Below are 22,095 nucleotides of genomic sequence, written 5' to 3' on the forward strand. Positions count from 1 at the left end.
ATAAACTTGGAAAGTAAAGAGACAGATCTGGAGGGTAACTTCCCTTCAGTAAATGTTCCCGGATATGTTTCGGAGATACTTCATCAAAGGGATTGTAAAAAAAATAAATGTAGGTGTAGCTAGTGTATTTGCAAAAACGATTCATGCCAATTGTTGACAAGCATGCTCCTGTTAAGCAGTGGTGCAAAAAGTACCAAATTGTCATACTAGAGTAAAAGTATAGATACCTTTTTTAATAGAAAGTTACTCAAATAAAAGTGAAAGTCAGCCAGTGAAATACTACTTGAGTATAGAAGTATCTGGTTTTAAATATACGTAAGTATCAAAAGTAAAATGTATGAATAATTTGAAGTTCCTTATATTACAGTTTTTCTCCATTGGTTTGGCTCATTTCTTGAAACAGAAATTACATTCTCAAAACTCTAAGATCATTTGGCAAAACAGTCTTACAGTTCAGCACAACACTATAGCTCACTTGCAAAAGCTCATATCTCTCTTAAAACTGTTCACTCATGCTTCAAAACTAAATTCCTTTCCCATATAAAGAGTCAGTGCCACGAAAATGGCAAAGATCCTTCTCAATTGCGTTGGCTCATTTCTTGAAACAGACCGGACGTTCTCAACACTCTTGGTGCTTTAACAAAAACTACATTTCCTTCTCATTTAAACGGTCAGTGCCCCCAAAATGCTTCGTCCCTTTGGCATTGTGAAAGCACTGCAAGTCAAAATGTTTAGATGTTTTGTCACTATGGCAGAGGACCGTTCAAATATCCCTCATGTCCACCTTTCAGTCTTAGCCCAGTCCTTCATTGACAATGGTTACTGTACTGTTTTTTGTCCAGCTAACAGAATACAATTGTGTATAAAACTGAAAAAAAGAAATAGGATTTTAGGGTAAGAGTAGCCTCCAAGGTTTGACATCACACATTGCACTCATACTGCCAAGGAAATTGTAACCATTATCATTCACACACATAAAGTAACTTCCATACATCAGAGTAAAAAGAAAATGTATACAGCATAATATACTGTAATATAAACACACAAACAAAAAACAATACATTATATGCAGCCTACAGTGCTGTAAATAAAGCTGGAGTTTCACAACTAACAGTTCTTCACTGGTCGCTGTCCTCACCCTCCCTCTCCTGGCCACCATCCTCACCCTCCTGGCCATCCACACGCTGCTGTCTGTCTGGCCACAGATTCTCGTCCACATCACAGCGTATATTCTCCCTTGCGATGCAACGAGGGAAGAAACGGCGTGCATGTCGCAACCATCCCCTACACTGATCTCCTGTAATATCCTCACATGCAGCGTCCATTGCATGGAGCAGGGACCTCTGATCTTGAGCCCGATGCTCATACACTCTCCACCTCCAAGCGGATAAATACTCCTCAATAGGATTGAGGAAAGGAGAGTAAGGTGGTAGGAACACCATGACCATCCTTGGATGAGTAGTGAACCAGGCCCTGATGAGCAGGCCCTGATGAGCGGGCCACGGTGGAAATTCACATTGTCCCATACAATGACATATTGTGGTAGGTGAGGCCCTACGAGACCTCTATCATTTTCAGGGATCAAATCAAAATGAAGGCGGTCCAAGAAGATGAGGAGCTTCTGTGTATTGTATGGGCCAAGACTGGGGATGTGAGTGGCTACACCATTCTTAGATATGGCAGCACACATAGTTATATTGCCCCCTCGCAGGCCTGGGACATCCGCCGTGGCCCGGTGGCCAATAATATTACGGCCACGTCTTCGGCCCTTGGCCAGGTTGAAGCCAGCTTCATCCACAAACACGAGGATGTGATGGGTCTCGTTTCCTTCCAATGCCATTATTCTCTACAATAGCGTAAAAAAAGAAAACATCAAATCAGTCATACAGAAGAGCCATACACTACAGTTACAGACAATTACATAGGAATGTTCTATGTTCTCCACAAGTTCAATATACTACTGGCCACTACTCCAGTGGTTCCAAACCTGGGGTACATGTACCCCTATGCAGAGGTACTACAGGGGGTATTTGACAGAAAGGGGAGGGGGGAAATCATCAATGACTAGACTTACTGAAATGTTACAGTAAAACCCACAGTATTAGATAGATTTACATGGGAGGCACTAATTGCAGCTCTTTGACCCCTTTTCTTATTGTATGTTATATTCTTCAAAATAAGGATTATAATGATAATTGCATCATACAGTAAGCTGCAGTTTTTAGGCGAAATGTTGAAGTCACATAAATCAAATACTTCCATACCTGTATTACCTGGATACACAAATCAGGTAAAGTGGGTACTGAAGCCAAAAAAGTTTGGGAACCACTGCTTAATTGTAAAAAGGTTATAATGATGGACAACCAGTAACTGACTTACATGTACATACTGGTACCGCAGCTCTTTCACTCTATCAGAGTTCCTTTCAAATGGTACCCTGTCAATTAGCTTCATTGTCATCTGATGCTTCTTCAATATCCGGTCTATTGTGGAGTTGCTTATAGAGTTGACATTTTGGAATATGGCATTGTCTTGTAGGATTGCAGCGCGGATCTGTCTCAATGTGATGGCATTATTTGCCATCACCATGTTACAGATCTCTTGTTCTTGTTGTTCATTGAGAAGTTTTCCTCTGCCACCCGTGCAAGGTTGTCGTCCAATCCTAGATATAGAAGTCAAAGGACAACACTCCATTCGTAATGTATACCTTATGTATTCCTTACAGAATGAGTTACCTATGTAATTGTATTGTTGTTTTACTTACAGTAACTTTACCACAATTATAATGCATCACTGCACAGTGACTGGAATACTACTGTAAACTGTATCATCAATACTGTAGAAAATAAACTAAAATAAAAATAAACTATACATAGATTATTTTCTCCAATGTTTTTCTTGTCATTTTTAGTATCATAACATCCCATTGAGGTAAGATATTACTGTAGGCCTATCACACACACACACACTAAATGAATAGGTAAATGTGTAAATAAATATATTTCTTGCTCTATGCACAGTGTCCTGTCCTATACAACATATCATTCCATCATTGACTGACTACATACCTGTTTTCCCTGCGAAAGGTTTGGATGATGGAGGAGACTGTTGAGCGAGGCACATTAGGCTGCACTCGGCGACCTGCCTCCGCCATTGTGAGGCCATGGTTGATGACATGGTCTATAATTGTGGCCTGAATTTAATCCGGGACAGGATGGTGTCTTCGTGCTCCTCGGCCTCTTCCCCCTATTCCACCACCACGCACCCTTACTCCTCCTCCTCTTCTTCTTCCTCTTCCTCGAGCAGGCAGTTGCTCTTGTTCATTTACTTGGCCAGGTGCCTCCATGTTCAGAAATTGTACTGGTCCTGCATGGTCAAGCTCTTTACATACATGTTTTGCAGCATTCACAGTCATGGACAGCACCTGTCAGGTAACTAATCATACTGTTTGATTGGTCATCTGAGATGTGTGAAACTCCTCCTTCGTTAGTCAAGTTCTAGTTTCACCTGACTGTCAATTGCTGTAATAAATGTATCAAATGTTCCAAGGGATTCATATATGGTATTCATGGTATTATGTTCTTGACTAATTTTGACAATTGAACAGACTATTGTGCATGTGATGACTTATACAATGAAATGACGCTGACACGTTTTGGAGCGAACAACCATTAGACTGAGAATCAACAATCAGTTTAGATCGATAAGATCTATTCACTTGGAAATTGTGCTAAATGTAGGCTACATGTACTTAATCATTTGCAAAGATGTACTGAGACATTGAGACATGTACTTAGACATTTGCAATTTGATGAAATGAATGAGAAATTCAATTCTGTTGTGAACAACTGCCAAGTGGTTTGGAGGTTTGTCCATGTCGTTTTGAGAATGTAATTTCTGTTTCAAGAAATGAACCAAACCAATGGAGGAAAACTGTAAGCAAAGCAGATGGCACTGTTTTTTAAAAATGTATGGATAGCCAGGGGCACACTCCAACACTCAGACATTATTTACAAAAGATGCATTTGTGTTTAGTGAGTCCGCCAGAGGCAGTAGGAATGACCAGGTGTTCTCTTGATAAGTGCTTGAATTTGACCATTTTCTTGTCCTGCTAAGCATTCAGTGTATCGAGTACTTTTGGGTGTCAGGGGAAATGTATGGAGTAAAAAGTACATTATTTTCTTTGTGAATGTAGTGAAGTAAAAGTTGTCAAATATAAATAAAGTACAGATGCCCAAAAAAACTGCTTAAGTAGTACTTTAAAGTATTTTTACTGAAGTACTTTATACCACTGCTGTTCAACTAACTGTGAGAACTGTTTGAGCCCCCTGGATTAATGAACTGAAAAAGTGTATGGTTCAAAGAAATGTGGCAAACAAGTCGGGTTGATTGGTTGACATATTGTAAATTGAGATGTTGTAACTAAACTTAACAAAAATAAGAAATTATAGTACGACACAAAGATAAATGGCATAAACCACAATGGAAAAATACTTTGGAGTACCTTAAATGTTATCATGGGCAGAAAACCCAATTCATCTCCATCGTTCATTGAGGTTGAAGGGTTTAACAAAATCTTTCGATATTGCCGATCATTTCAATTACTCTTTCACTAGTAAAGTGGAAAGTCAGAAGTGAAATGACAACATAGAACAGCAAACCATTATATTTTTGTATAAAATATCTAATAATGAAATAGAAGGATTGTTGTTTTGAATTTGGTGAAGTTAGTGTGAGAGGAGTGGAAAAACGATGGTTATCCATCAATAATGATAAGCCACCAGGTATAGACAACCTTAATGGGAAACTATTGAGAATGCTAGCAGACTGTATTGCCACCCCTATTTGCTATATCTTTAACCAAAGCCTAAAGGAGTGTGTGTGTGTTCACAGGCATGGAAGGACGCTAAAGTAATTCCACTGCCTAAAAATAGTAAAGCACCCTTTGGTGGCTCTATCAGCTGTCCAATCAGTTTGCTGCCTGTTCTTACTAACTGATGAAGAGGATTGTTTGACCAAATACAATACTATCTTTCAGAAAACACGACTTTCAGCATGCATATAGTGCAGTACAAGTTGAGTGCCCTTCTCAAACTCAGATGACTGATGATTGGTTAAAAGAGATGGATAATAAGATGACAGTATTGTTATATTTTAGTGCAGCCTTTTTGTTATTGATCATAAATTGTTTTGATCAAAAACTAACTTGCTATGGCTTTACATCACCTGCCATCACATGTTTGGAGAGTTATTTATCCAATAGAACCCAGACAGTGTTCGTCAATGGAAGCTTCTCTAACATATGTACAGTGTGGTGTCCCTCAGGGCAGTTGCATTGGGCCGTTACTCTTCTCTATTTTTACAAAATATTTGCCACAGGTCTTCCACATACATAGTCATTCTAGCTTTGTGTATGATTCCACACTCTACATGTCAGCACCCAAAGCCAGTGAGCTCACTGAAATTCTAAAAAAGAATTGTCAGTATCAGAATGGGTGAATTAATAATAAACTGGTCTTAAATACATCTAAAACTAAAAGCATTGTATTTGGTTCATAACATTCTCTAAGACCTAAACCTCAACTGGAGTTTTACATAAATGGTGTGACCGTTGAGGAAGCTAAACTCCTAGGAACAACATTGGATAGTCAATTATCATGGTTAAGTCATATTGACAAAGTTGTTGTGAAGATGGGGAGGGGTATGTCTGTTTTTAAAAATATGTTCTGTGTTTTTGACACAAATCAACTTTGCTAGTTGTTCAAGCTCTGGTCTTGTCCCATCTTGATTACTGGCTCAAAGCAAAGCTGCAGCTGGCTCAAAGCAAAGCTGCAGCTGGCTCAAAACAGAGCAGCATGCCTTGCTCATACAGAATTAACATCAACACCATGTCTCTGTCTTTCCTGGTTGAGGGTTGACGAGAGATCAACTGCTTCTCTCCTAGTTTTTATCAGAAATATTACTGTGATGAAAATTCCAGATTGTCTGCATAATCAAATAACATTCAGCTCAGACACCCATACATACCCCACAAGACATGCCACCAGGGGTCTCTTCACAGTCCCCAAGTCCAAAATGAATTCACAGCAACGCACAGTTTTACAAAGAGCCATGATCGCATAGAACTCCCTTCCATCTCCAATTACTCAAGCAAACAGCAAATTGACCTTTAAAAAAATTGATTAAAAACAACTAATGGACCGGTGGGGACTGTGAGGGAGGACACATGCAAACACACACTCTAACACACATTGTTTTATTGTTTGTACAATTTTTTGTTGTTGCATTGTTTGTATATCATTGTATTTTAAATGTGTGTGACTTTCCTTGTCTATCAGTGTTTTGTTACTTGTCATGTTCTGTGTTTTTTGTGGACCCCAGGAAGAGTAGCTGCTGCTTCTGCAAAAGCTAATGGGGCTCCAAATAAACAAATAAGTATACAGAAAACAACTCGACCGGAGGAGTCAGTCTGTCAGGGATGAACATTTGCCAGAAGGATAAACAGAGTTTAGGTGGGACCAGATGGAAGGGCTGTTGAGTTGCCCTCATCCCTGGTCCCCTGTCTACAAACAGTCTGTCATGGGGCCTCTCTGCTGCTGCTGAAAGTGCGTGTGGTGTGGCCCCTGGCTTGATCACATATGTCAATGGAAAACAAACAGCACAAGATCTCACTGGGAGGTGGAAGAAGGTAGATGGAGCCTTGAAAATGAAAGCGATGGCTGAAGAAACGGTGCTTTTGTTTTCCAGTGCAGTGCCAGACTTGGCTTTCCTCCAAAGCAGCCACCTGTGAACCTGCTGGTGGAGTGTAAAGCTTGTTCTGGGAGAAAAACACTACGGTAAATGATGGTAAATGTGCTGGTAGAGTAGCATTACCGGAGGGTGAAATCAAGGTTCAACAACAGCAAACAGATAGGACAATTGGAAGGGAACATAAACAGTGGGAGTTGTGCCAGTTGGCTAGGATTAAACTGACTTCATTAAACATCACTTGGCCAATTTTTTAGATAAGGGCAAGTTAGGTCTAGTTTAAGTCTACAGGTACAGTAGCGGTTTCGCTTGAGCTCAATTATGCTGCTTGTGCAATCCCTTCGAATGCCACAGATGTTGTTACACTAAATAAACAATTTGCTCAGGATAAGACCTTAGTGTTTTATAAGAGGCTGCAGACATGTGTACAAAAAGCCACAGCATTTTACCTCCCCTTATAAAATGAACTTGCTTCTAGTATCCTTAACCGTTTTCATATGTCTAGCCTGGCCATAGCCTTTGTCTCATTTTTGTCCCCTTGTGCCTCAGACTCTATGTTTCTATGTGTCTGACAGACTGACCCTCCTCTCCCTACCCTTCCATTGCCTTGTCTCATTTCATCAACTTGTGTTTGTGTATGTTTGAACATTGTCACACACAAGGTGCGAGTCTGCCCTCTATGTAACAGGTAGTGACCCTGGCGCCATAATGTCTCCCTGCAGACCTATGGAAAGCTAGAAGGGTGTAATGTCGAGGTGAAGACCAGGGAAAGTCCATTAAATGTCAGAACTCCGAGACTCCAGGAGGAGCTTACCAGGCCTTGTGACGAAATCACAGTCCACACACTTTAACTGGCGTTAACTTAATCACCATCCATGCAGAGCAAGTGGAAAGATGTGTGTGTGTGTGCGCGTCCGTCGTCTCTGTCTGCCTGCGTTCATCTGTCTGTGGCTGTTCTCTTATAACCCAACACTCATTGCCCTCTCTCCTCATGAGTAATCCAGCGGTTTCCTATTCTCAACTCAACTTCCAGCCTGTGTCTGCTGGGACCATTTTCTATTCTTTACTCTATGTTCTATATACAAAATACCATGTGCTCTTATTATGCAGTCTATAGAAGATGGAGTGAACCTGGCTACCCTCAATGCCCCGGCCTAATTCAGTTTTCGTACCTGTTGTGAAGTTTCAGAATAGCATTGTTGACCAGATATTGTGTAACACATAGAGATTGAATACAGTCCCAGCCAAAGGATCCTCCTCTCCCAGTGCTGCTTATCCACCCATCTCTGGGCTGGGTCATGTTGCCTGAACTGGCCTCACCTAGACCTGGGTTAAAATACTATTTGAAGTCTTTCCAATACTTAGAGTGTTTGCTTTAGCCTGCCTGGAGTGCCAGATGGGCGGGTTTCACAGTTTTGCAACTGTTCTATTTGTTTCATTGCGCCAGGCAAGCTCAATCAAAGGCAGCTAAATTAATTGAAAATATATCAAATAATAATTGAACCCAGGTCTAGCCAAGCGTGTAATAAAAGGTATAAATACAAGCAGTAGCTTGGAAGAGATGACATCATGCGAAAGACACATGTATCTTGGCACCTCCGCAAACAAGACACAACTTATCGTCTCCCAAACTACAAGCACCTTCCCCCTTCTCTTTCCTCTGTGTTTGTCTTTCCTTCCGTTGTCTTCTCTCTTCTTTCATTAAGAGCTAAATAAATCCGTGTAGAATCCTAGCACCACTAGGCCTGCGTTCCAGAGCTAGGCATGTCCAGTTGCGCTCTACCCCTCTGTGTTCTGTTTAAACATCCTATCATTACTCACTGCTAGTTGTTCAGCAGGATCCACTCTGAGTTTTCTGTATACGTATACGTATAGTCTTCAGTGGGAGTCCTTTACGGCCTGGAGTACCAGATGGGGCGGGTTTCACAGTTTTGTGACTGTTCTATTGGTTCCTTTGCGCCATGCAAGCTCAATCAACGGCAGCTAAAGTAATTTAAAATATATCAAATTCTATTTGAACCCAAGTCTGACCTCACCAAGTGTGTAATAAAAGGTATAAATGCAAGCAGCAGCTTGGAAGAGATGATGTCATGTGAAAGACACATGCATGAGAGTTTTTTTTTCCTTCATGTTGAAACATTGTGTAAGTGGCTATAGTATGATTCATATGGCTTTCAACAGCTAAACATGAAGTTTGATCGTAAAAACAAGCGTCAGAGCATAGTTATGCTCTGTGGGCCAATGTGAGTAAGAGTATGAACACTTAGCAGCAAGTTAGACCATACGAGGCTTCAGTTTCTAACGAGATTTTACCTAGACATGTGTTTTGTACGACTCTGAGGCCAGGCTGAGGAGTTAAACTGTTAAGTACACCATGATTGATAGGAAGTGGAGATGGTGATGACAAGCGTTTTGAAAGTTCCAAGTTGTTTTGACTCCTGAGACTTGAGATGCACATTTCATGTTGAGTAACAATATAACTGTTTACATGGAAACTGAAAGGGATACACAGTATGTGTCTTATGGGACAGTCCCCCGAGATTGAGTGGTAATATAACTCCTGTGGGGCGTAGATGTCTGAGTGCTCATTAGTGGGCTATATTCATCCAGGATCCAGTGATAAAGGAGCGGCGTCCAGACAGACACCAGGGGGGAAGAGGGGCAAGCAGAGGGGTCACATTATAAACATTATCCTGGTAACCAGATATTTGGTGCATGTTGTTGGCTTGGTTTATGTCTGAAATACCCCCCTATTCCCTATGCTCTGAGTGTACAAAATATTAGGAACACCTATTTCCATGACATAGACTGACCAGGTGAATCCAGGTGAAAGCTATGATCCCTTATTGATGTCACCTGTTAAATCCACTTCACACAGTGTAGCTGAAGGGGAGGAGACCGGTTAAAGAATGATTTTTAAGCCTTGACACAATTGAGACATGGATTGTGTATGTGTGCCATTCAGAGGGTGAATGGGAAAGACAAAAGATTGAAGTGCCTTTGAACGTGGTATGGTAGTTGGTGCCGGTTTGAATGTGTCAAGAACTGCAACGGTGCTAGGTTTTTAACGCTCAACAGTTTCCCAAGTGTATCAAGAATGGTCCACCACCCAAAGGACAGCCAGCCAACTTGACAACTGTGGGAAGCATTGGAGTCAACATGGGCCAGCATCCCTGTGGAACGCTTTTGACACCTTGTAGAGTTCATACCCTGCCAATCTGAGGCTGTTCTGAGGGTTAAAACAGTCGCTAAACAGGTAAGTATAGGGATGAAATAAATCTAACACAAACACGATAAATAGCTCCTACAGCCCCCTATTCCCTATATAATGCACTGGTCAAAAGTAGTTCACTGTGAATAGGGTGCCATTTGGGATGCACCCTACGTATCTCGCTGAGTCTGGCCTTGGCCTCCCGGGTACCTCAGTCATCTTGCTGAGTCTGGCCTTGGCCTCCCGGGTACCTCAGTCATCTTGCTGAGTCTGGCCTTGGTCTCCCGGGTACCTCAGTCATCTTGCTGAGTCTGGCCTTGGCCTCCCGGGTACCTCAGTCATCTTGCTGAGTCTGGCCTTGGCCTCCCGGGTACCTCAGTCATCTTGCTGAGTCTGGCCTTGGCCTCCCGGGTACCTCAGTCATCTTGCTGAGTCTGGCCTTGGCCTCCCGGGTACCTCAGTCATCTTGCTGAGTCTGGCCTTGGCCTCCCGGGTACCTCAGTCATCTTGCTGAGTCTGGCCTTGGCCTCCCGGGTACCTCAGTCATCTTGCTGAGTCTGGCCTTGGTCTCCCGGGTACCTCAGTCATCTTGCTGAGTCTGGCCTTGGCCTCCCGGGTACCTCAGTCATCTTGCTGAGTCTGGCCTTGGCCTCCCGGGTACCTCAGTCATCTTACCTGTTTGAAGAAGCCATTCGTAGTAATTACCGTCTGACCATTTTCATCAGTGCAGCTTTGCTGAGGACTGATGTGAAGTCATGGTCCCAATAGGAAGAGTAGATTCTCCCAGGGCTTGCCAGGAGATGTGGCCAGGTTTTTCCCTCACTCCTCGGCACATTGCACCAATTTTTAAAGGAGTAAGTTGTCCGCTGAAAATGTGTCTTCTAAAACTAGCTTCACCCCCACAAGCTTGAGTGATGGGGTTTAGTTTCAAAAAGGCATTTCCCTACATAGCCATACTATAATTTAAAGGCAGACATCAGCAGGCAAATGACTATTTAAGATGAATTCATATTGAAGGATGATTTAAGCAACAAGGGATAGAAGTTGGAAAACCTAATGATGTCATCACATCAGACATCATCCTTAAACTCGCTGGAACTGTAATTGAGACTGAGAGTTGAGGTTCAGTTTTATAACTGGTATATAGATAGATGGAATGGAAAACGTTATTAAAACCCCTCCAAATTGATTTCATTTGTTCGAGGGCCAATGTGGGGGTCACAGGTCAGGATCAGACCACCTCCCCTACAGCATGAAATGGGAAAGGTCAGCGGGGCAGATTCCCAGCCAGTAAAACACCCCAAGTGGAAATGTGTGTGCGTGTGTGTGTCCTCCTCTCCTCTACCCCTCAGTGGGTTACTGTCTATCCATCCTCCCTCTGGCTGGAGCGACAGGAAGTGAGGTCATGCAGACAGGGTTTTATCAGGCCTTCAGGGAGCCAGTAAATCAGTTGTGTGTGTGTGTGTGTGTGTGTGTGTGTGTGTGTGTGTGTGTGTGTGTGTGTGTGTGTGTGTGTGTGTGTGTGTGTGTGTGTGTGTGTGTGTGTGTGTGTGTGTGTGCGCGCACGCGCGGGCTTGCACATGTCTAGTCAGGGCATGCGGTGCATGACCCCAAAGGGTACATTAAGCTCTATGTAAGTACTCTGTGTGTGAGAGTGGGGGCCTCTCTTAGCAGCAGAGATCAATCAGTTATGCAGTAGTATATGGGAGTCCTCTACTGTTCAAAAGTGAATTATCTTGGCACCTCAGCAAACGACACAACTTATCATTGTCGCCTAAAGTACCAGCACCTTCCTTTTCTCTTTCCTCTGTGTTTGTCTTTCCCTCCGTTGTCTTCTCTCTTCTTTCATTAAGAGCTAAATAAATCCGTGTAGAATCCTAGCACCACTAGGCCTGCGTTCCAGAGCTAGGCATGTCCAGTTGCGCTCTCCCCTCTGTGTTCTGTTTAAACAGCCTATCATTACTCACTGCTAGTTGTTCAGCAGTTTTCAGTCTATCTATAGTCTTCTAGAGGCTAAACATGAACAAATCTGATGTTTCCACTCTTATAGGAACATATAGGACCATCTCTTGGGTTAAACAGAGGCTGAACCAGCCTACTCGGAGGCTGCTCGGAGGCTGGTTGGGTTTCTTCCCCATCCCAAAGCCGGTATAGCTCTACTATTGTTGCCAGTTTCTATTGACACTTCCTAGCACAATCAGAACAAAAATCCTGCTCAATCCACTAAAAAGTAGCCACATTTTAACAGCTTGGTCTGTTAGCTGGGTGGGTGGGGTTTGTATATTTCCTTGCATCCCATTTTTTTGAAGGGGGGGGTGTAAAAACAACCCAATCTGGCAACACTGAGCTCTACCTCCAGGACCACCAGTGGTAGTGAGGGTCTGGGGGAGGGGATAGTAGAGAGGGGCCAGAGGTGGACATGGAGGGGAGTAAGCAGAGGTCGTTGTGGTTACTGGTGCTTCTTCATTTGAACAGAGGTGTGGTCTCCTTGATGGCTTTCTCACACTCCTCTCTGGACTGTTGAAGCACATTAGGCCCTGATCTCTCCCCCTGCCTTGCTTTTCACTCCTCCTCTCAGACCAACAGCCCTTCACCTCTGTGTTGGTCACCTGTGGCAGACGCACAGAAGGGTGTCTCCCCTCCTCTAAAAGCTCAGACACACCGGTAGGATTGCCAAACGTTTGCCTGCCGACAGTACTTAGCACCTCTGAACAGAATGTAGGCAGTCAATCTCTTATGTGTTCACACAGCAAAGACCTCGGAAGTCGTCAGCCACTCAGCCTTGTTAAAACACTCCAAACCAGAAGGTGGCAGTAGCGTTGTTTGGCAATGCATATATGTACGTATTGCTTATGGTCTAGATTCCAAGCTATCTGCGCTTAATGTTGCTATTTTGTAGAAAGCCCTTGTTGATAGTAGCCAGATGGCCACATCTAGATGACTACCAAGTAAGATGACGAAGAAACAATATAATTCACTCTCCATAATCCCATATTGCCAGTGCCAGCCCATAGCCAAATGTTTAGCTAGCTAGTTAATGTTAGCATGTTAGCTTCACCTCTGTGTTGGTCTTCAGCTGTGGCAGACGCACAGAAGGGTGTCTCCCCTCCTCTAAAAGCTTACAGTTCCACATTGGCCCTCGAACAAATTAAATCAATTTGGAGGGGTTTTAATAATGTTTTCCATTCCATCTATCTATATACCAGTTATAAAACTGAACCACAACTCTCAGTCTCAATTACAGTTCCAGCGAGTTTAAGGATGATGTCTGATGTGATGACATCATTAGGTTTTCCAACTTCTATCCCTTGTTGTTTAAATCATCCTTCAATATGAATTCATCTTAAATAGTTAATGTTAGCACAACATAGCTAGCTAGCTATGGACACTGCACTAACTCGGCAGCTAACACAGGCAGCTGTTTCATGGAAACTAGCTAATCCATTGTGATTTAATTATAATGTCAACACTAACTACAGTGGTTAGTTAGCTTGAAGGAAGTATTTAGTGTTGTGTGCATTGCATCTGTGCACTTAGCTAGCTGCCATCCCTTAGCCTACATTGGATATGAAGTGTGACTGGCTCATCCATGGATGTACGCAGAAAATGCCCTCTTAAAAAATACAAAATTAATTGTTAGCTCTCCCACATGGGGGTTCTGCTGTCAAGTTGTTGGCCACTGACGGGCATTGCTATTCTACAAGTAGAATCAGTAGGCTCGTCGCTACTGGGTTGGCACGAAGCAGGTACCATTTTTGTTCTAGCAAGAGAAGGAACGGCCTCCCACTGTCATGGCCCAGTCCTAAATTACTTTGTAGAGTGGTGTGATGAATCACACTTGGTCCTCAATACCAACAAGACCAAAGAGATGTGCATAGACAGACTTCAGGAAGTGAACAACACCCACCTCTGCAACAGCTATCAGAGGTCAGAACATTGTAGAGGAATACAAATATCTGAGTGTCCTCTTGTATGTACAGACCTGATCTGCAAAAAGAGTCAGCAGAGACTGTACTTTCTCAAAAAGCTGCGATCTTTTGATGTTGACTGTACTATACTGACTCTGTTTTACAAATCTTTCATTGAGAGTATTTTAACTTTTTGCGTTGTTTATTGGTTTGGCAATGCCACTGTCAGCCAGAAAAATATGCTGAGAAGGATTATCACCACAGCAAACAAGGTGATGAGATCTTTAAAGTCAGAGCCCTCAGCAAGGCTCACAAAATAATTTTAGACCAAAGCCACCCCCTGTACCTTGAACTTTGAACTACTTCCCTCTGGGTGCAGGTATAGAACACTCCCCGGTAGGTAAAACAGAACTAGACAATCATTTCTGCCAGGTGTGATATCCCTCCGAAACAGCTCGGTCTAATGTTCCTATCCACCAGTAAAGCCAGCAGGCTAGTCTCTTTCATTGGTATATACTGTATGTAACATTATGAATTTTGTATTGTCCATTTTTTGTCTACTGTATTTAAACGGCACTTTAAAAATGTACGATGGGCCCCCTGAGCAGCGCAGCGGTCTAAGGCACTGCATCGCGGTGCTTGAGGCGTCACTACAGACCCGGGTTCGATCCCAGGCTGTGCCGCAACCGGGAGACCCGTAAGGCGGGGCCCAATTGGCCCAGCGTCATCCGGGTTAGGGGAGGGTTTGGCCGGCCGGGATGTCCTTGTCCCATCATTCTCTAGTGACTCCTTGTGGCGGGGCGGGCACATGCATGCTGACTTCGGGCGCCAGTTGTACGGTGTTTGCTCAGACACATTGGTGGGTTAAGCAAACAGTGTGTCAAGAAGCAGTGCGGCTTGGCATGGTCGTGTTTCGGAGGAGTATTTTAACTTTTTGCGTTGTTTATTGGTTGGCTACTAATACATCAAACTTGCCAGTATATTAACTATATGCTATCTAACTAACCCCCCAACGTTTATTGACTTGATTATTCCCGTCATTCTTAGCTAAGTGGTATAGTTGTTGTGCGTTCTCAATGGGCATTGTTAATTCTGGTTTTCTACTCCGATTTCAGAGAAATCACTCTTGTCTCGTCTGTGTGCTGGAGCGCAGAATAACTGATACATTTACACTCAACACCAACAAAAAAAACGCGTAATTAAGTTGTTGCGGACTCTGGCACTCCAGATTGAAATTATGAACACACCCAAAATCGTAAAATGTCTAGCTAGTCGTTTGTTATGCTAACAAACTAGTGAAAGGTTGCATATAGCAACAGCATCAACTTCCTGTAGACAGGTGAACCGCTAGTACGCTCAACTGAAACGATACCGTTCGTTTACAGTATACTAAAATGAACAAATAGTATGTAGATTGTGGTATATACTCATTAAGTATGTAGTATACAGTATGTTAGTATGGGCATTCGAACAAACACAGCTATGTAGAAAGCTCAGTGATGTGGCAGTAACCGGTAAAAACACATTCCTGTATTTCATTACAAACTGTAGTTTATTGTAACATTTCAGCTGGAGCTCTCACCTGTGCCACAGACATATGTCATATGTTCACCATACCCCCTCCCCCACCACACACACACAAGCACACAGGTGAGCTGAGGCACATCTGTCTTACAGTAATCACTCTCCTCCTCAGCAACACTTTCATTAGGAGTTGGCAGAGGCAGTCTGCTTCATGTGCGAACACACACACACACACACACAAACTGCTGGATCCACAGCAAATCAAAAGCCTTTTCTGGGGGTGTGAGTGAGGAGGGATCTTTGGGTTCTTTGCCTCTCCTAGCAGCCTGTCATTCATCACTCAAGCTGTTTGCTATCTCTGCTTCATGCATTGCCAAAAGTAGCTATGTTTGTGCTCAGACAATCCTACATTTCCCCCCACACACACACACACACACACACACACACACCACCATTCACCTGCACTGCACAGGCCCCAGAAGCACTGAGAATACTGAGCCTCAATGGGCTCTCAGTCACTGCAGCAAATAGCTAACGCCATAATGAAAGGTTTTTAATTTGAGTAGCTGTTTCCCCCTGATGTAGCTTTGTCAAATTGTGGAAGTTTATTTAGTGGTGAAAGTCACGCTCAATCATTTTAACGTTCAACTGCCTCGGTAACAAGCAGGTTCACTACAGTGAAGGGGTGTTTTGGAATGACACCATCCATTGTATGGTGTGCAAGGACTGAACGCACATTGGTGCACTTCAGAAATGTACCGAGATAAAAGGAGAGATTGTGGGTGTCTTTATGCCAACAAGGTGTGATTCCAGAGTTTCTACAGGGTTAAGTAGCCTTAGATACGTTATTTTAAGGACCTATCTTGTGCATCCTTGCCACAGCGCTACTGTGTCCTCAAGCAACTCCGAGAGAGGGAGAAGCCGAAGGGTTTTTAAAGTGGACAACTTCAACGAAAAACAAATTCTCTTTTTTTTTCGTGAGTGCTCCAGAGGACAGACCTTCATTGCCAGGACAAATAGTGATGTTGTTTCCAAACCTCACTTCAGGGTCTTTAAGTGAAAAACGTTAGTCTTTGACAGACGGACAACCTTAATTGTCCTGCTCATTTTCTCTCTATGTCCGTGTGTGTATATGTGTGTTCTTAAGGGCCCTGGGGGCACAGAAAGGAGAGGGTGATGTCATGCTGAATCAGGGCCTGTCTGGCTGCCAGAGAGAGGCCTGGGAGAAGGTTGTGAGGTTTCGATATAGGAGAGGAGATTGTGGGGAACAATTGATGGATATGACAGAGATGTGTTTTGGCTTGGCCTGGGAGTATGACATCAGCACTGCTCACTTCCTTGAGAATCCATCATCACTGAAGTATCAGTTTTTGTTGAAGCTGCACACAGACTGATAGCATTTCAGCATGTGTGTTCCTGTGCGTGTGTTCCTTTCGTGTGTGTCATGGTCTTTCACATGCACTTCACTTGCACTCTTTCACATGCACTCTTTCACATGCACTCACAATTGCATCCAGCCTCTTGGAGACAGTACACTGTGTGTTGATAGTAGTAATTATCCGGAGTCAGTGATCTCAGGAGGTTGGCTGGGGTTTGTGCCCCCCCCCCCCCCCCCCCCACACTTCTTTCTCTCCTCCTCCTCTCCTCCACTCTTCCATCACTTCTCATTGCATTTCTCTCTGCTCAAGGTCTCCCAGACAACCGGTATCTCTCTGCTAGCATATAAGACAGTACTAGCCCACTTATCTTTAGGCTATGTATGGCGAATATGTGACAATATTTTCTAATTTAGATGAACCTCTCCTATAGGGATCTGATTCTATTTGTCACCTTCTCATGCATTGCATATGGGGATGTTCAGTGTAGAGAGTGTTTTACAAGGTTGGAGTTATGCATCCCCTGCCGTATAATGGTAATCGGCCAACCTCTCAATCCACCTCATCACGGGATGTCTCTGCACGTACCTCAGAAACCGTGCAATAAACATTAAACGCTAGTAACATTAAATACATTTTATTAGCATACTTCTCTCTCTCTCTCTCTCTCTCTCTCTCTCTCTCTCTCTCTCTCTCTCTCTCTTTCTCTCTTCTCTACACTCTTAGAAAAAAGGGTTCCAAATGTTTTTTTTGGGGTTGTCCTCATAGGAGAACCCTTTTTGGTTCCAGGTAGAACTACATGGTACCCAAAAGTGTTCTACCTGGAACCAAAAAGGGTTATTCAAAGGGTTATCCAATGGGAACAGCCAAATAACCCATAGCACCTTTTTTTCTGAGTGCATCTTTCTCTCTAGCGCTCTCTCTCTCTCTCTCTCTCTTTCTCTCTCTCTGTCTTGGCTCCATGTGCACTTAATTACATTTACTTTGATGTGACGATGACATCATCAGCTGCCTGTTATTCTTTTTGGGCTGTAGGGTTCCCATGGAAACTCTGATGTCATCACATCCATGCAGGCTTGTTTTCGGGGAAACCACAGCACAGCCGACATGGTAAAGAGAGAGGGCTTTTGTTTTGGAAGGATCAGCAGGATCAACGGGCTGTCTCTGTGGTCAAAACGCCAGCAGGTATTTTATCTTTTCCCAGGAGACAGGAGGGGCAGCCGGGACATTCCTTCAGTCTCTCCCTCCCTCCCTCCCTCCCTAGTGAGAGTTCTCTGTCCATCCCTCTGTCAGACGTCTGGGGCACGTTCAGTAGGAAAACGTTATGGAACATTGCCGTTAGAAATATCATGAATATACAGTATTTCGGTCTGAGTGCATGCAGCTCCGTGCTGAGTGCATGCAGCTCTGGGCCTGTATTCACAAAGCATCTCAGAGTAGGAATGCTGATCTAGGATCTGTTTTGCTTTGTAAATCATAATGAATAAGGGCTCTTGAGTGGCTCAGCGGTCTAAGGCACTGCATCTCAGTAATAGAGGCGTCACTACAGACACCCTGCTTTGAATCCAGGCTGTATCACAACCGGCTGTGATTGGGAGTCCCATAGGGAGGCGCACAATTGGCTCAGGTTTGGCCGGTGTAGGCCGTCATTGTAATTAAGAATTTGTTCTTAACTCACTTGCACAGTTAAATAAAGGTTACATAATTTTTTTTTAAATAAGAGGGGGGACCTGATCCTAGATCAGCACTCCTACTCTGAGACGCTTTGTAAAAAGTATTTGATCCCCTGCTGATTTTGTACGTTTGCCCACTGAAAAAGAAATGATCAGTCTATCATTTTAATGGTAGGCTTATTTAAACAGTGAGAGACAGAATAACAACAAAAAAATCCAGAAAAACGCATGTCAAAAATGTTATAAATTGATTTGCATTTTAATGAGGGAAATAAGTATTTGACCCCCTCTCAATCAGAAAGATTTCTGGCTCCCAGGTGTCTTTTATACAGGTAACGAGCTGAGATTAGGAGCACACTCTTAAAGGGAGTGCTCCTAATCTCAGTTTGTAACCTGTATAAAAGACACCTGTCCACAGAAACAATCAATCAATCAGATTCCAAACTCTCCACCATGGCCAAGACCAAAGAGCTCTCCAAGGATGTCAGGGACAAGATTGTAGACCTACACAAGGCTGGAATGGGCTACAAGACCATCGCCAAGCAGCTTGGTGAGAAGGTGACAACAGTTGGTGCGATTATTCGCAAATGGAAGAAACACAAAAGAACTGTCAATCTCCCTCGGCCTGGGGCTCCATGCAAGATCTCACCTCGTGGAGTTGCAAAGATCATGAGAACGGTGAGGAATCAGCCCAGAACTACACGGGAGGATCTTGTCAATGATCTCAAGGCAGCTGGGACCATAGTCACCAAGAAAACAATTGGTAACACACTACGCCGTGAAGGACTGAAATCCTGCAGCGCCCGCAAGGTCCCCCTGCTCAAGAAAGCACATATACATGTCCGTCTGAAGTTTGCCAATGAACATCTGAATGATTCAGAGGACAACTGGGTGAAAGTGTTGTGGTCAGATGAGACCAAAATGGAGCTCTTTGGCATCAACTCAACTCGCCGTGTTTGGAGGAGGAGGAATGCTGCCTATGACCCCAAGAATACCATCCCCACCGTCAAACATGGAGAAGGAAACATTATGCTTTGGGGGTGTTTTTCTGCTAAGGGGACAGGACAACTTCACCGCATCAAAGGGACGATGGACGGGGCCATGTACTGTCAAATCTTGGGTGAGAACCTTCCCTCAGCCAGGGCATTGAAAATGGGTCGTGGATGGGTATTCCAGCATGACAATGACCCAAAACACACGGCCAAGGCAACAAAAGAGTGGCTCAAGAAGAAGCACATTAAGGTCCTGGAGTGGCCTAGCCAGTCTCCAGACCTTAATCCCATAGAAAATCTGTGGAGGGAGCTGAAGGTTCGAGTTTACATTTACATTTACATTTTAATCATTTAGCAGACGCTCTTATCCAGAGCGACTTACAGTAGTGAATGCATACATTTCATTTCATGCATTTTTTTTTTTTGTACTGGCCCCCCGTGGGAATCGAACCCACAAACATGGTTGCCAAACGGCAGCCTCAAAACCTTAATGACTTGGAGAAGATCTGCAAAGAGGAGTGGGACAAAATCCCTCCTGAGATGTGTGCAAACCTGGTGGCCAACTACAAGAAACGTCTGACCTCTGTGATTGCCAACAAGGGTTTGCCACCAAGTACTAAGTCATGTTTTGCAGAGGGGTCAAATACTTATTTCCCTCATTAAAATGCAAATCATTTTATAAAATTTTTGACATGCGTTTTTCTGTATTTTTTGTTGTTGTTCTGTCTCTCACTGTTCAAATAAACCTACCATTAAAATTATAGACTGATCATTTCTTTGTCAGTGGGCAAACGTACAAAATCAGCAGGGGATCAAATACATTTTTCCCTCACTGTACATGAAGACAAAGAGGTGCTTGCATGGCATTTTCTCTGGCTGAGGAGGGCTTGTCTAGTTCAGAGACTAGTGCTAGCCTCCATGTGGGCACTGGGAGTTTTAACGGGAGGTTGAGTGGATGCGAGAAAGAGAGAGGGTGGACAGACATGTTTGTGTACGGTTTTAATAGTGTAGTGACGCAGCCCTGCTCTGTGGGCAAGCTTCAGCGCTCCTTGTTAATGTTTACAGCTCAAAACCATCAGTTAGAGGGGTGGGGGGAGGAGAAGGGAGGAGAAATTACAGGGAACATAGGAATGGGGTTTAGCCTGGCACCCTCTGAAGAGATTAATAATGTTGACACTACACGCCAATTACTATACTTACTAACTTCATCTTAATGGGCAGACTACGTAAACATAAATGGTACTGTAGATCTGTCTTTATACTATGACCACTGATAGCTGACGGGCAGCTATAGGTCCGGTGCTTGGGTTTTTCTGTCGCTGGTTATTTGAGTTCGCTGGTGTTAGCATCTTTCGAATTTCAGAAGGGGAGGCGACAGTCGGCCCATAGACTTTCCCGCAAAGAGAGAGGGTGGAGCTCCTCATTCCGGTTCCGCTCCCCGTTCTAGCATCTCTTAATCTCTTCTTTTAACACGAATGGATCCAGAACTGAATTGAGCAGCTGCTGAATTACGTGAGACTTTAGTTATGGGTTAACCAGAGGTTATTAGTAACTTAATGAATCGACTGTTTTGATAATATGTTGACTGATACATTGACGTGGCGATGACGAGAATAGAATAAGCAAAGGTACTGTAGAAACTGAGGTCAGAGGTCATCATACTTTACCCCTCAAAACACACAACCTCTTTCCTCTGTCGTCTCTCACTGATCCCCAGACTGACATGGAATCGAAATCTTGACTATTTCCGCTCATGCTACTCAATCCATGTTACGTTTCACTATTGTTTCACTAATAGTGTGGACTCGGTTAGGATTCCAAGGCTAACTGAAACTCTGTGTAAAGACAGGGTGCAGCACAGACAGTATCTCTGGATCCCACTGTCTGGATAGCATCACCAGGAGTTGGTCATGAATGACACACATTATACAGCAAGTGTCATCATGTCATATGGGGCCCAACACGATTCCCTGAAATGAAGCCAGCGCAGACTGTAGGAACAGGCGTGTGACTATAAATGCGTCACGTTTTTTTTGTTTGTCTCTCTGACTTCCTGCTTTTGTCTCACTACTACTGGATTGCGCAATACCTAACCTAAGCTGGTTATCGCTATCGGGGATCTCGGTTTTACATCAAAGAGCCCTTTCTTCAGCAACCCGGTGAGGTCCAGAGCTGAACCACAAACATCCGTGAGTTCATTTCGTCAAGTGCCATGCACCACTCGCAATGACTTCATTGGGCCCCTCTCTCTCCATACTACACTGATATGGCTGAAAGCAAGCAGAAGCACAGCAGACTAGAGGGTTAGGGGGATTCAGGTACGATAACAAACAGTTGTTGTGGACAAGCAGAGCACAACAAAGTTTGAACTCCCCTGGTTCGTCCCACTAAACACGCCCGATATTTACGACCTGAGCAGAGCCGAGCGGCGCTGCAACAGGGCTGACGTCACCCCAGGAGCTCAGTCATATTGAGTAATTATGAAAACACCGTAAGAAACAGCTGCTCTTGGCCCAGTGACTCAGGGAATGAGAGACATTGTTTGGAGAATGGCAAGTGGATTTTGCTCATTAAATCTATTCAAATCAAATGTTATTTGTCACATGCGCCGAATACAACAGGTGTAGACCTTAAAGTGAAATGCTTACTTACAAGCCCTTAACC

Source organism: Salmo salar, chromosome 09 (assembly GCF_965601325.2).
Source record: "Salmo salar chromosome 09, fSalSal1, whole genome shotgun sequence".
NCBI lineage: Eukaryota > Metazoa > Chordata > Actinopteri > Salmoniformes > Salmonidae > Salmo > Salmo salar.